At 33.4% G+C, this 16577-nt stretch overlaps 1 long non-coding RNA gene across 1 annotated transcript; it reads left to right on the top strand.

The window, feature by feature from the left end:
• The first annotated feature begins 5673 nt into the window (after positions 1–5673).
• Positions 5674–8071, top strand: LOC147280024 (uncharacterized). Its single transcript, XR_015123602.1, has 3 exons — positions 5674–6063; positions 6753–6809; positions 7904–8071. It is a non-coding gene; the product is annotated as an uncharacterized LOC147280024 (long non-coding RNA).
• Positions 8072–16577: the final 8506 nt, after the last annotated feature.

Below are 16577 nucleotides of genomic sequence, written 5' to 3' on the forward strand. Positions count from 1 at the left end.
CTCTATATAAGGATGTTTATAAGATGAATGATATCGAGACAGATCATATTCTCTTTGCCTCTCTTTTCCACAAACCCTATTTTCACATACTTTTACAATAATAATCTATTTCTTTAATTGTTGCTTAGATCGCCTCTCCCTTGATGACCAAAAAAAAAAAAGTCATTAAAAAAATAAGCCAATAATGAATACATGGAAAGCAAAGTCTAAATATTAATAATAATGAATGAACAAAAGTAAGCTTGTGGTTAAAAATTGTTGAGGACATGCAAATCTCAGTTAAATGATTAGAGTGGTCTAAATGGTTAGGAATTTCAGGAATTTAATGTAATTTTAATATAAGAATGAAGCTAAGTTGAGAATTTAGAACAATGCATAGAAAGATAGCCTGAGAACCTACGGAAATTGAAATTGGTGAGTGAAATTGTTAAGATGGTGTAAATGGGTAGTAATTTAAGATATTTAATTAGAAGGAATGCTTCTAATCAATTGATAGTAGCTTTAATATGATCATGGAATAAAAGAGGTATAAAAATGTGCAGTAAGGGTTTAAAAAAGAAGCCTAAGTGTTGATTAAAATAAGAGGTATAAAAATGTGCACTAATGTAATTGTACAAATGTGTACGAAGGGTTTAGAACGTAGAGATGCATAGGAAGGCCAGGAAATCTGCTAAAAAGCTATCAAATCTGTAGTAAGCCTATTACATTTGAAGCTATCAAATCTGTAGTAAGCCTATTACATTTGTATCAAGCTTTTGAAGCGTCTATATCTATAAATATATGATACAAATTAATTTATAAATTGCATATTTGATGTTGCCAACCAGGGTGTTGTATGCTAACCAACCTAGAAAATTGTTCTGTCATTAATTTATAAATTGTATATATATGCTGAGTGGAGGATCCATCATCGATCAAATCCTTCAGTTAATTAATATATATATTTATATATTAATTTATAATTCATTTGTTTTAATAGTATATATAATTGTTATATTATCAATTGGTATTATAAGTAATCTAGTCAATTGTTATACTATAACTTATTTATAAATTAGAGGAAATTACAGATTTAGTCCAGTTATTTTATACCTAGTTCAATTTTGGTCCACAATCTTTTTTAAGTTCTGTTTTGGTCCACTAAATGTTCCACTTGTTCAGTAAAGGTCCATATTTGTTTTCTCAAATTTGGCATGCTTTTTATCCTATCAAATCTCATCCAAATTCAGCGAACATATACTTGTTTTAAAGCTATGTATTTCTTCTTTACAACCATATAAAAATCATTCAAATTGGAGTTCTAAAACTCAAGATAATTGACCCCAAAGTAGGGTACCCGAAACTGCCAATTTTTCAAACTTCACCAAATCTCAATTCTTTTAGATTATAATACTCCAAATTTGTTTTTATGACTAAGAAATGATGAAATATAACTTATAGTTCAATTATAATTGAAGAAAACACAACCCAAAAGATTTAAAGTCACAAATCTGGACCTTTACTGAACAAATGAAACAATTAGTGGACCAAAACAGAACTTAAAAAAGATTATGGACCAAAATTGAACTAGGTATAAAATAAGTGGACCAAATCTGTAATTTTCTCTTATAAATTATATAGTCTTAGATAACTGATATTATATCATTGGTATTATAAGTTATACTATATTATAATTATAAATTATAACTTAGTATTATAAGTTATACTTATAATACTATTTTACATTATATCATAATATAAAATAGATAATACTATATTAATAGTAATTAACATATCAAAAAAGTAGATTAATATACTATCTAGTAATCTAGTCAAAACAGGAGTATATATATATATATATATATATATCAAGAATGCTCTAAAACTAACTTGTTAGTAAATTAATACAAAACTAACTATCATGTTGGGTCTACTGCACAATGTAATCTTAAAATCCGAACCGTCTATTTTTTAGGCCCTACTTCAAAGATCATCCCTGTAAAAAATCTCCACAATCGGAAGTCATTTAATCATTTGATTATAACAACAATTATTTCTATGCTTTTATCGAAAACATTGATCGTCTATTTATTTGATCTGAATTAGATGACTACATAATTTTTGATTTAGTTGATTTTTTGCAATGATGATCTTTGAAGTATGAACTAAAAAATGGACGGTTCGGATTATAAGATTAGTTATGTGGTGGGCCCAAAAGCATGGTTAGTTTCGTATTAACTTACTATCTAGTGAGTTTTAGAGCACTCCTCATATATATATATATATATTAATACATTCAGGATATTATCAAAACATATGGTGGAATACTGTTTTGTCTATAAATATAGTACAAAATATATATTAATATATATATCAGGCAAATTAATACCAAGGATATGATTAATAAGTAATACAACTTGTTTGATCCACATATGTCATGGGTCAGCCTATACGAACTGTACTTGTGTGATTCATTTTACAATACAAATAATGCAATCAAAAGAAAACGAAAATTAATTAAATACAAATTGTGTTCATGTCAACTTTATTTACTATTTAATGTGGAGAAAATGTGATTCACAGTAGGAATTTTAGAAAAACAGTGTTAGAATGAAAGCAAATAAAAAAGTGCATGTATAAGGCAGCTTTCAAAGAAAATCAAAGTTTATTAATTAGAAGACTAAAATGGTCTAAATAGTGCAGTAAGAGTTTAAAAAAGAGGCCTAACTGTTCATTGGAATAACAAATTGTTTTAGCAATGTATTGGAATAAAGAAGGAAAAATTTAGATAGACACTAATATAAAAATGGAGGAATGTATTGGAATAACCAATTGATTTAATTGTACAAATGTGTATGAAGGGTTTAAAATGTGCAAATGTGCAGCAAGGATAGAAAATGTGTAAAAACTCTGTAAAATTTGTAGCAAGTGTGTAACACTTGCACGATGCTTTTAAAGTGTGTATTGGAATAACCAACTTGTTTAATTTGAGGAAAAGTGTGTAAAAAGGAAAGCAAATTAGAATGTGCATATGTAAGGAAGCTTTCAAACTAAATGAAAGTTCACGAATTAAAACACTCGATCAAATGGTAGAGAGGTAGTAATTTAAGCTAAGTTCAGCTATTTAATGAGATAATAAAACATTAAATTGAAGCTGGATCATTATACATTAAGTTTAGGCATTTCATATGTGCAATGCATCATCTGATAGATAAAGTTGGAGAAAAATTTAGTCATTGCCCAATTCAGAAGATGTTGTGTTTGATTTAGTAATTCTTGTGTGAGATTAAGTAATTTTAGGAATTATGTCTGGTAGACTTTCTTCTTTTCTTTTTTGGTAAAAATATGGTATACTAATTTCTTCACACATAAGGGAGTTAGTTATATATATATGCGATGAAAACAAAGGTTGTAAGGAAGAAGAGTAGAAGGATGTGAGAGTTAGGTAAACCAAATTTGTATGAGGCCAATGGAGGGATGGGAGTGAAATAAAGTTGTTTATAGTTCTTAACAAAATTTGATTATGCTTTTGCGGACATGAGACACAAATTTATCTAAGAAGATGAATTCTTACTTACCCACCCAATTTACTATGAACTGCATTAATGATACTCATTAATCATGTAAATCTGGTAGCCATTGACGACCTCCAGGATTTTTTTTTTTTGTTTCATTTTATGTAGAAATTGAACCGTATTGTCATTTATTGTATGACTCATGGACTGTAAATTTGTAATAGTATCTTTTGTTGGTTAAATTTCTGTCTGGCCATTTTACTATAGTTGTTGTACTTGAATGATATTTTATCACAGGTAGATAGATGATTCATCTATGTTTCATAAAGTCAGCTGAATTGATAGATAAAGATGAAGTTAATAAAACACAATTAATTCTGACTAAAATCCTAACCTAGGTTTGCTATGCTAATCCAGAGAAAGAAAAATTCAGTCCAATAAATAATGAAAGCGAAACTCAGTAAGGAATGAATAATAATGCAAGTAAAACAACAAAATAGAAAGAAAATGAATAGCATAGTTTTACAGAGTTGCAGAGAAAAAGACAATTGATGCCATGCGTGCAAAACAAATAGTTATAATTTATAGGAATTAAAAGTAAATATTGATGAAAGCATAGTCAATGCGAGATATATTAGAGATTAAGTATTGCATGTATGTAACTTGGTGTCTTTCAAATAAAACTATTAAGAATAATATGAGTAAATCAGTGTAAGGAAACAGTTTTCTTACCATTGAATCTACTAACACACAGTGCAAGCCAGCAAATTGGTCATCAGATGCATATGCCTTTGGCCTCCAAAGTCTGCAAATGCAGACCCTAATTTTCCTATTGTCTTAAAAAAGGATTATACTACGGATTGGAACCAAGGCCATTGTGCTAAAGATCAGCAAACATAAGATGATTGTGATTATAAAAAAAAGGACGAAATGTTTGTAAGTGCAGATATGCATGAATAATTTGACATTATTTTATAATATATGTATAGTACTTTTAACCTGTTAAGAAATTTTGGAGAACATCTTTGTACACTATGTTTTTAGCAAATTTATTTGGTGCTTCTCCATTATTTTCTATCATGATTTTCAGCCCCTCCCCAGATATAACTCTAGACAATGCAACATAGAGTTGTCCATGAGTGAAGATAGATTGTGGAAGATACAAACCGACTATTTTCAAAGATTGTCCTTGACTTTTATTTATTGTCATTGCATAACATGACCTGATTGGAAACTGACGTCTTTTAAAAATGAAAGGCCATTTTTTTTCGGTGGCAGAAAGAATAATTCTAGGTATGAATACCTTGTGGCCAATGTTATTACCAGTGACAATTTTTGCTTCAATGGCTTTGTCAAGCATTTGAGTGATGACTAATCTTGTTCCATTACAAAGCCTTGAGCCTTGATTTAAATTTCTTAGTAACATGATAGGCACGCCTATTTTTAAAGTCAAAATGTGTGTAGGCAAACCGCTAAATTCAAGTTGGTTAAGAAATTCTACAGGGTACATTACACTAAGATTTTCAAAATTGCTAGATAATGAGCACAAAGAATCTGAACTCATATAAGTCCGATGAATTCCAGGTACTAAATTTATCACAAAATTATTTATCTCTGTAATTGTTGAATTTCTAGGTGTAATGATGGTTCGCTCTCTTAGATAAGCAATGTTGTCAAAATTATTGTCAAAATTTGGGTATATATGTTGCTAAGAAAACTGAATGGATGGGATTTTTGGATGGTTGTGTAACGACCCGACCCAAATTTCCTACTAGAAATTTAAATTTTTATTTAACTATGTTTTTAAGAGGTCTTTAAAGAATGTTGATTTGTATTTTAAAGATTTTGAGATTTATTTGGAAAATAAAAAGGGTTCGGATTTAAAATTTTTATTTATTTTATTTTTGTTTTAATTTGGGGCTTGATCCAAGTTGACTTTTAAAATAAATGGGCTTTCGATTTTGACTTTGGGTCTGTTGGAAAGGTTTCGAGCCCACGATTTCATAGACATGTAGCACGCGTTGATCTGAGTTATGGTTTGAGAGATATGGATGTTTGAAGCGAGGGGCAATTTCGTAAAATTGACAAATTGGGTTTAAAAATCATATTTTTAAGAGGATCTCTCTCTCTCTCTAGAATATTCTACACACTCTCTCTCCCTCTATTTCTTCTCTCTCCCCGCACTCTCTCCCTGTTTTCTCCTCTCCCGCAACCCGCCCCTGCACATCAACCAACGTCCACCACTCTCGCCGCCGACCACCACCAGCCGACCTAGCCTCACTGGCGTGTCCCCACCGCACCGACCACCATCTCCCAATCACCCCCTTGCAGCTCAGCCCTCACACTCGAGCGAACAAGCCAGAAAATCCTCAGCCGCCACTCTTCTCTTCGCCCAGCCATCTTCAGCCACCTGAGGTCACCGGCGTGCGTCCCCGACGCCGGCCAGCTCGCCAGCTCCTCCTCCAGCTAGCCCAGCCCGCACGCACAGAAAACCTAGAAAACCCAGCGGTTTGGCTCCCCTCTGTTTCGCCAAATTTTCGGTTGATATCCGGCGCCAATCACCTCCCTTGTAAGTGGGTTTTCTTCCTCTTTCTTTGGATTTACATTTCCTCAGGTTTGTTAGCTCTGAAAAATATAGAAATTTGAAACTTCAAATTATGGGATTTTAGGGCCATTTCGAAATTTCATGGATTATTGGATTAGAGTGTGTTCTTGTTGTTTTATTGGATAAGTTTCATCTCTAGGAACTCCATTTTTTTGTTGTTAGAACGGAAAAATTAGAGAAATTTTGGAGAAATGGTGGATTTTGGTTTATTACCGCCACCTTGAGCGGCTACAACGGTGGTTTCAACCACCCAGCCACCACTTCCCTTAGTTAATGTGTAAAACAGATCGTTAATGAGTTGGATTTTGTTGAATAGGTGGATGCCCCTTGGGTTGAAGGGAATTTCAATTTTGGATCATAATCGGACAGTCTTTAGATACCGAACTTACTCTTGGACAATGTACTCGATTGAGGGCAGCTACGTAGATTTATTTTCGAGATTTAAAAATTGGTTTTAGAAGTGTGGGTGACGTTGGTGTGAGCCGGGAAGTTTCGAGATGGTTGAGGAATAGTTTAGAGAGCGTATAGTTTTGAGGAAGATGATTTATAACCGTTACTTGAGCGTGAGTTTAGCGGGACATTAGGATTAACACACACAAAAGTAAATGTATTGGAGTCGAGACTAATTTCATATTTTATCGTTTGTGTTATAGGCGAGACGACCGGGGTTCGCAACGATCCGGCGGAGGATCGAAGCTAGGGCTATCACTGTGAGTTGACCTTGAATTTTAATAATTTATATTTTTATGTGGTTTCAGTTTCTTTGGCTTAACTTGAATTCATTTTGAGTTTTAAATTTTAAATGTCTATCAAATAATCATTTATATTAACTCAATACACTTATCTTGGATTTCATAAATTTCACGATCAATAAATATTTTAGCGTGCTTTCATATATGAATTTATATTAAAAGTACGTACTATAATTTGGAATGGCGTATTTAATTTCAACTTGGTTATGGAAAGATCGTTTATATTTCGTATTCTTCGTCTCAATGTTTATGTATATTTGTTATGGGATATTACAAGTTAAGGAAATGGATTTTGATGAGTTTGGTTTTGTTAAGAAGAGTTTTGGAAGAAAAATTAAAGGATTTGAGATTTGGATTATGTGTTTTTGAGTTATTGGTTTTCAAACCACCCTTTGCAGTACCCTCCAGATTATCGGTTTGGATAGGTCTTTGGGACCCATCACGGCACACATATAGGCTTTGGGCCGTGTGTCGGGTTGCTTCGCCCTTTGGGGGCCGCTCTGCGTGCACGTACGACTAGGTTTGCCTGCACGTGCCGATTTTATTCGCACGTGTGTATGGCCAGGATATTGCTGCACGTGTTGGATTTACTCCACGCGTGTGTATGGCCAGGATATTGCCTGCCTGTACGATGCAGGAATTCCGCACAGGTGTATGGCCAGGTTATTCAGGGTATATAGCATGGTGGGAAAATGAAATTGGTATCTTCAAGAGTTTAAATATGAATTTTAATTGAGAAATACTTTTCGAGATTTATAAGGATTTTGATATAATTATTTTTATGACTTTACTAATTTAGATGGTTGGCTTTTGAGAAATGTGGTTGAAAATATCTTTTCCTTGAGTCCTTTAGTTTTATTACACTCTTAAAGATTAGAAATGGTTTTAAAACTGAGGGATTTCAAAGAGTGACGTGAGGTCTTAGAGCTAAATGTTGTTTTGAAGGTTTTTCTGAAACAGGATGGTTACTTTTGATTTCATTTTCATTAAACTGTCCACTCACTGAGCCTATCTCACCGTTTTACCTTGTTTTGTCTTAAATTGTCCCCCAGGTAGTAGCTTTGGTGGAGGTCGAGCCAATAACGTCGAGGCAGTTACATCCATCTCCCTAGTCGGACCCTGTAGGCAACATTTTATTCTTCTAAAAATTCCTTATAATAGAATAGCAGCTCTGATAACCACTCTACAATTTTAAGTTGGATTTCTATGAAATTATTGGGTCTGAGACCCTATTTGGTTGTGGTAGAGGTGGTTCATGATTTAGAAGTGATTTTTTAACAGGTCTTGAAATTTTGGGTTAGTCCATTTTCAGGGGAGGTTCTGCTGAATTTTCGGCAGAATTTTCCTTGATTTTGGATTCCCGCAGGACCTCTCCGGGTTTCAGGGAGGAATCCGGGGGCGGTCTTGTCAGATTGAATGAGCAAATCTTCAGGAATTTCTATCCAAGATGCTTCCTGATCATTTAAATAATCTATATCATTGATTTTAGCAACTCCAACTTTAAGAATCCAGTTGGAAAAATCTGTTATTCTTTGCTTTTCAATAATGTCCGAACCTTTTTTTGACAATCTCATATTTTGTTTCAAAAAAAATATATTAAAGTGAGGCCATAAATAAGAGTTATTAAAGGAGGCATCTATTATTTCCTCTCTTGTTCCCCATGAAATTACTGGCAAGATTTGTCTAAAATCACCTCCTAACAAAACAGATTTTCCACCAAATGGTTTGGCATTACATGAATCATGCATGTATCTCTAATAAGATATCACACAATGATTTGTCCAATGCCTCAAAACAATATTTATGATTCATAGGTGCTTCATCCCAAATAATTAAATGAGTTTTTTGAATTAATTTGGCAAGATTTGTTCCTTTTTTTATCTGGTATATAGAAGAATCTGTAACATTTAACGGAGTCTTAAATCTAGAATGGGCTGTTCTACCTCCAGGTAGTAACAAAGATGATATTCCTGATGATGCAACAGCCAAAACAATTTTGCCCTCAAATCTAATTTTGCTTATGATTGTGTGCCACAAAAAAGTTTTGCCAGTTCCTGTATGTCCATAAACAAAAACTAGGCCTCCTTTTTTTTTTTCATTCACAGCAGCTATGACAAAATCATAGATATTTCTTTGCTATCTGTTTAGCTGTGAGATTAAGGTCAAGTATTCATTTTGTAATTCATGTATTATTGTAATTTAGCTCTTCTGTCAAAAGTTTATTTTTTATTTCTAACATTCTATTTTCATTAGGCAATAGAAGATTATGATTTTTTAAAGAGCTAGATGATGTATTAAAAAGTTGTTCTAACTTATACAAAAAAGAATTTTTGAGCTCATACTCAGCTGGCACAATTAGATTTGGCATGTCAAAACTCTTTCTAAGTTTGTACAAAATATCTTCACACATATTTTGCCAATGATTATCCAAAAGCAGTTTAGGCTTGGCCACATCACAAAACAAAATGATTGTAACAAATAGCTGTCTTAATTCAGAGCATGTTGCTATTACTAATAACATCTCTTAAGGCTTCAATCCATTCTTTGTCATCACCTAATAAACCCAGAGATTGGCATGCAGATTGATATGACAAATGTTTAGTGCCATTAACAATTTTGATATCATCGAAGTTTAAGGCACCTTTCTGCAAATTCAAAAGCATCCCTAGATAATACAATTCACCAGATGTATGATGAACATAAGCAATTCTACCTAAACATCTTCCTCTTTGTCTAGGTTTCCAAATTTTATTGCGAGAATCCCATACAAATTTTGAAGGGAATTCTGCATGAGGTACATCTTGTGCCTTAGGATAAATTTTATTTGCTTCAAACCAACTTGTAAGCATTGTAACCTGAACACCTTCTCGATTAACTACTGACTCAAGTGATCGATTAGTGCTAAAAAAAATATTTTGCTCTAAAGGCAAATGTATTGGCAATCGCTCTACAGCAAGTTCCCTAAGATTAATTGGGCATTGAAACAACCTCCAAACAGCTTTATACGGAAATTTCATCTTTTGGTTTATTTTCAACAACTCTAGCTCTATATGAACCCTTGCTTATATACTTAAAAAGATACTTTATGAGCATTGATTGACAACATGATTCAACATTGATATGAGCATTGTACTTTAATAATAATTCTGAATTATACAAGGCACTACAAATCTATTGTCAATGTTAATTGCATTTTTTAACACAAATTTGTCTAGATTTTCACAACGCCTATGCACAGGAAAGCCATCTGTGTCCAAAACTGTTTCACTCTTGTACTGTTTTGGGAAAAACTTGGAACATTTATCTCCTTGCATGCAAGGAGATTCAAAAATCAATTCTCCACAGGGACGATGAATCATAAATTGATTCACAATATTGTAAAGAGTTGGATACACAGTCCTATCTGGTATTTCGGCAGAAATTATGCTATCTAAATCTACTGGTGAAGTGCACTTGTATTGATGTTCCAACCAGACTAACAAATGACAGTGAGGCAATCCTCTTTTTTGAAATTCAATTGCACATATTTCTATTTACAATAAGTCAAAAGAATATAAATGTAATTAGTTTGATTATCATCAGAAAAGAAATAAAGTAATTTAAAGAAGCTTGTTAGGTTTTTAAAATGTACCTGCTACAGTTTCTCTAAAAGGTTTACCTGATTTGATATAATTAATCATTCATTTTGAACACTCTTGAAATAATATCATGTCTATCTTCTGCTTTGTATCCAGGTTTTCTATCCAACTCTCTCACAATTTCAGGTCATTTTACATTGCAAGTAAATGTGATGAATAGGTCAGGATTTCTATATTTTCTACAAATTGCCATAGCATCCTAGTAGTTATTTATCATGTGTCTAGCACTTCCAGTATATGAGCTTGGAAATATTACTTTTTGACCTACATCATTAGCATTTTTATCACCTTTTGAAACTACATCATAAATGCCTTTAAATATCTCACTCCTCAAAACTTTTTGGTTTTTTCGAATATAATCTAATCTGTCCTCCTCAAGTGTTGCATAAGCATCTACCAAAAATTGTTCAAATAATCTTCCACCTTTTAACAATATGTACTAAACTCAAGTTCTCTCTCTTGAATTTGATAAGCCATAAAAGCTCTCATAGACACTCTCTCTCTTTTCATTTCATGATTTTTAAAAGCATTATTCCATTTGATATCAGGTCTATAACCATCTTCACCATAAGGGAAGAGAATAGGATACTGTAAAGACATGAATTTTGGGTGTAATTTTGTTATCCTTTTCAATTCCCCATCCTGCAATTTTATTACAATATCTCTATTTGAATAAAAAAGACCTATATCTCCCATAATCAGACCACCAATTTCATCACATGTTGGTTGTTCATACTATATAGTGTCATTTGGCTGCCTACCTAACAATCTGATTTTGACATTAGAAAGAGAATTTTGTTCAAATTTGTCTCTCATGTGCGGAAAAATTTAACCAATTCATTTGATTCATCAAATATGCTGATGAGACCTTTAACAATATTTTCATCCAACTTTTGATCAGTTTGAAGACGGTTAACAACACTAAGGCAATTAATCACTTTATTATTGGTATCATAAATGTAAAGTTGGGCAAATTTTGGACACTCTCCTTTAGGTGGTAGTAATAAACCTATTAAATGATGAACTTGACCGCTAATTTTAAAGATGTAAGGGCCCTGTCTATTGTTAATGGAAGTATCAACTATGGCTCACATTGAACTGAATGCAAACATAGAGTTATATGCTCTAGTGTTCTCCCTAAATGCCAAACTTGATTGACCTTTAGCAGGATTAAGTAAAGTCTAAAGAAGGAGGTGTTGGCTTGACAATTGGAAGTTTGATCTTTCCTTCTTGACAACAAAGAGTGAATAAAGGCTCATTTTTTTTAGATTTTCTTTGAATGCATTCCTTTAACCAAAACAATGCATTACAGTAAATACACTTATAATTCTTATTTCCAAAATCAACATATTCGTCAACGTACACTTCCTATAAAAAAAAAACACGTAGAAAACAGGAAAAAATCAGAAATATAAAGTATGACGACTAATAGACCAACAATGTTGAAATTGGAAAGAAAGTTGGAACAAAAAAGAAGACATACTTTGTCTCTTCTTATCATAATGTGCTTGACCCCTATTCACCTGATTTGAAGTATCCTCAATAAGTGAGGAAGTGGAAGCTGCAATAGCCAAATCAAAATGACTTTGATCAGAGGCCAAAGCATGAGAATGAGAAATGACTGAGGAACTGGAAACTCCAATACCATAATCAAAATCACTTTCATCAAAGACGAAAGCATCACATGTCAGAATCCAGTTGATCTAAAAGGATTTGATCTGTGCTTGTTTCAAGTGCATTTACATAGCTAAACAATCCATTCTCAACAGTTTTTTGTCTTTTATTATGAGTTTTTTTTTTTTTTTTTATAGGTACTGCTAGAAATAGTATCACATACTTGTTTGCTAGCTATTTCAGTGCTAATTGCTATATTAATTTGAACTATGGCCTTGTTCTATTATTAGAGTTCTATCACAAAGCCTAGGCTTTTGATACATTGCATTCAAACCAAAATATCGCAAGCAGTAGATTGATGGCTGGAAAAAAAAATATGTATAAATATGTAGCAATATCTTTAAATTATAGATTATTTGCAAAAATAACACATGCACATTGTAATGATATTGTAAATAAAACATTTCCAAAACAGATTGAACAGATACTTACCTTTTGCTTAATGCGCGAGAATAGATCGACACAGAAATTTGAACACAACCATCACAAAAGCAGGAAATGAACTCCTACAAAGCAGAAATTTGATAGCTTTAAGAGTGAATTTTTTTTTAAAAAATGAGCACTTGTTACGTTAAAATTAGTTGATATTGAGTTTTATTATTCATATTATTTTTATGGCACAAATTAAATTGACATTTGCAAAGAACATGTGGTATAAATGTTTAGAGGAGTAAGCTAAATTGAACATGCATGCTTTACCTTTTAAATTAAGGCTGATACAAACCAAAACGAAAAACAAAAATAAAACGGCAGTATAGTACACCCAAAAATACTAATATATAATATATATTAGAAGGTTAGTAATTAAAGGACGTCCTGGAAAGAAAAAGACTAACACATAATATTGTCTCTTTAGCAATTAAACTTTTTTTTTTTGTTATTTCTTGAATGTGAAGCTAGAACTGAAGTTTGCTCTGGTTGGAAATTTGTGTTTTCATTCTGCTGTGTTAATTAAGTTAATCTGAATGGTGGGTTGATAAGCAAGTAAAAAAAACTTTTTACTGCAGTGGATAGAGGGAATGAAGAGTTTGGACTTTGGAAACACTAGATCAGACAAAGCCTTGGCATGAAGTAAAGGCCTGATGATGACATTGAGATTAATGAAAAAGACTTTCACATGCGTATGTGGCAAAAGTGCAATGGAGTGCTAAAACTTGATGCAAGACATTTGCCTATTGAGTTTTAAATTTTAGTGACTGACATGATGCTAGTTTCTATTTCTTTATATTAGCAATGATGATGGAAATCAGTCAGTCCATTTTTTTGTGTTTTCAAGTTCACTAGATACTGGAATTGAAAATGAAAAATTCAAAGATATTTAATAAAAACTCACCTATTGCTTCAGAAAATTATACACACTGAGAAAACAATTTCAGCACATCCTTTGCAAGGCCAAGATAACAACACCTACAAAATAAATTTTCTTTTTAGTAAAACTTGTAAAATTCATATTTTAAAAACACTTTTACAGACATTAGCACACAGAATTAAGAAGCATCACACTGATCTTTTACACTTTGATGATATTAAAAATTCAGTGAACAATTGAAAGATATTTGATAGAAACTGACCTCTTGCTTAACAGAATTAAATAGACCGATAAAGCAATTTCAACAGATCCTTTCCAACACCAAGATAGGAGCACCTACAAAGCAAGTTTTTCTTTTAGTAAAAGTCTTAAAACTCACATTTTGGAAAGAGTTTTACAGTAATTACAGCATTATTTATAGCTGTACAAAATAAAGGAGCATGACATTAATGTTTTACACATTGATGAAATATGAAATTCATTTATAGAGTCTGATGAATTCTTAAATTGAATAATATATAGCTAACAAACAAAAAAGGAAACAATAAATTGATCATTTTTAAAATGATAACAACATGTTGATAAAAGAGGTAGCACAGTCAAATTATAGTACATCATTTTGTGCTCCATGGTACTGTAAAATGAGGAATAAATTATTGCATCATGGAGCAAAAAATATGAAGAATAAAATTCATTATGAAAGAAACAAATGATCTAGGTTTTGTGTTATATGCAATTCATTTTACCTTCTCTTTTATTTTTCTCCATAAATAAAACCATTTAATTTTATATGTGTAAGAAGCTGTGACCTCTCCACTACGATGCACAATTTGTTCTTAATGCTCAAGCATGGACCTTGATTAGACACAATGAGATGTTTGAGGCTCAAAAAATTGTTCAACTCAAATTGCAATTATCACCAGACTTTTTGCTTGTGGCATAATATATGGCATTGACTTTTTTTTTTTTTTAGAAATCTAATATATATTATAAAAAAAGAAACTAACTTGTGTAGATCACAATATTTATGAGTTGAACTTGTTTTGTTCAAAGCATGCTTTCTGCATGTTCTTTCAAGTAATGTCATAAAGTTTCTGTTATCACTACATCTTTTGATTGCTAAAAGTCAATCAATTTAATGACAGTCTGATCTATAAGAACATCTTCCATCTCCATTTCTATCTCAACAATATACATATATATATATATATATTGTTGAGATAGGAATGGAGGAAGGACAACGACGTACACTTATACCCAAGAAGATATTGATGAAGTCTGAGCTGAATGGGCAAACTCTTTGGGGCAGTATATGTAGACTACATGTTGGATTTTTGCATGACAGCTAGTATTGTTAACTTGATTTTGTAGGTCATGTGTTTAGCTAGATTAGCTTGGGGGATATTAATGATTGATAGGCTTGCTAAATTAGATAGATGACTGGTTTTTGTGTATGGGATGGCTAGCTGGTTTTGTGTATGACATTGAGTTAAGGTAGTAAGCTAGATATATACAATTACTACCTTGAAATACCTTATATGATTTGGTACTTTATAAATTTCAAAAGCTTTTATTATTGTGGATTAGTTTAAACTTGAGCTAAGTATTTTGTGAATGTATATTTATTAGGAATGTTAACATCATCAAGGGAAATCATTTGGAACAATGAACTTGCAACCGTTGTATGATGTGCCTTCTTGCAACAGTTTCCAACCGAAAACCGATGTATCAAACATTTATATTGTGAGACCCCGTATTTTCCAGATAATTATTTTAAATATTTTGAATATTTATTTTAAGGATTTTGAGAATTTATTTGGAATTTAAAAAGGTTTTGGGTTAATTTTTAAATTTTGTGTTAAATTGGGCGTGACAAAAAGTTGACTTTTAAATGTAGTGGACTTTTGATTTTGACTTTTGGCACGTTGGATAGGTCTCGAGTCCATGAGTTCGTAGACACGAAGCACGCGTCGATCCGAGTTACCGTTTGAAAGTTACGGGCATTTGAAGTAATGGGCAAACTTGTAATTTTTACGAAAGTGGGTTTTAAAACCCAAAAAGTCAGACTTTTCTCTCTCTCTCTCTCTCTCTCTCTCTCTCTCTCTCGCGTCTCTCTCGCCCCTCACCCTCGCGGCGTGTCTGGTGGCGACTGGGCTGGGTGTTTGGCCCACTGTGCTCACCACCCTCCCCTCTCTCTCCCTGTGGACTCCGTCTCTCCGGCCGATCACCCACGACGAAGGAACGACGCGGAATAGCCGAGCCTCTCCTCGCCGGCGATCTGCATTTTCTGGCCAAATCGCGGCGCTGGACCACCTGGGTCCTCTTCCCCAGGCCACGGCGAGTCTTCCCGTGCATTTCTCTCACCCCGGTGACGCTCCACGACGGTGATTCGACGCCACCATGTTGCTGCTGCTCCGACGGCTTTTCCGGCGAATCTGGCGGTGTTTTCAGTCGAGTGAGGTATCATGCTTCATCCTCTCAACATGCTCTTCATGTCTGTGCACTTTGTTTGAGCCATTTGTGATTCGAATCCAATTTCCCTAATTTGCAGCCACGGTCACTGTAGCTCCGCCTTGTGTGGCGGCAGGTTGGTGGTTATTTGTTGCGTTTCTACCTCTTCGGAAGTCCCATAAGTCAATTTCATTGTCCAGTGACGCTTTGGGTGAGTTTCTGTGAATTTTGGTGTGTTGTTTGGGGTGGGGCAGCCACCGTGTGTGGTGGCGGCCGCCCGTTTCGGTCGTTCAGTGGCGTAATTGTGAATTCTGTGTGTATTTATTTGGTTGTTTGGTCTTAACAGGTACACGGGCTCGAGAATTCTCATTCTCGATGCCGTTATGCTGCCGGATTTGATATCCAAGCAAAGGAGCCAAGAAGGGCATTCCGGTCTTTCTGCGTGGTTAAACTGTGAGTGAAATTAGATCATCTATTTCGTTGCTTTGTGTGCTTGTGTGCATTTGTTTGCTAGGATTTGGTTTGGCTAGGACTTGGTAAAGTCTAGGCTTGAATCTTGAGGATGGACAATGATGAATGGATTATGCATTGAGGTTATGAGTTAGGATGTGAATCATTCGAAATTGAGGTTAATAGTTGACGTTTAGGCAATTG

This window comes from Dryas octopetala, chromosome 7 (assembly GCF_963921425.1).
Source record: "Dryas octopetala chromosome 7, drDryOcto1.1, whole genome shotgun sequence".
Lineage (NCBI taxonomy): Eukaryota > Viridiplantae > Streptophyta > Magnoliopsida > Rosales > Rosaceae > Dryas > Dryas octopetala.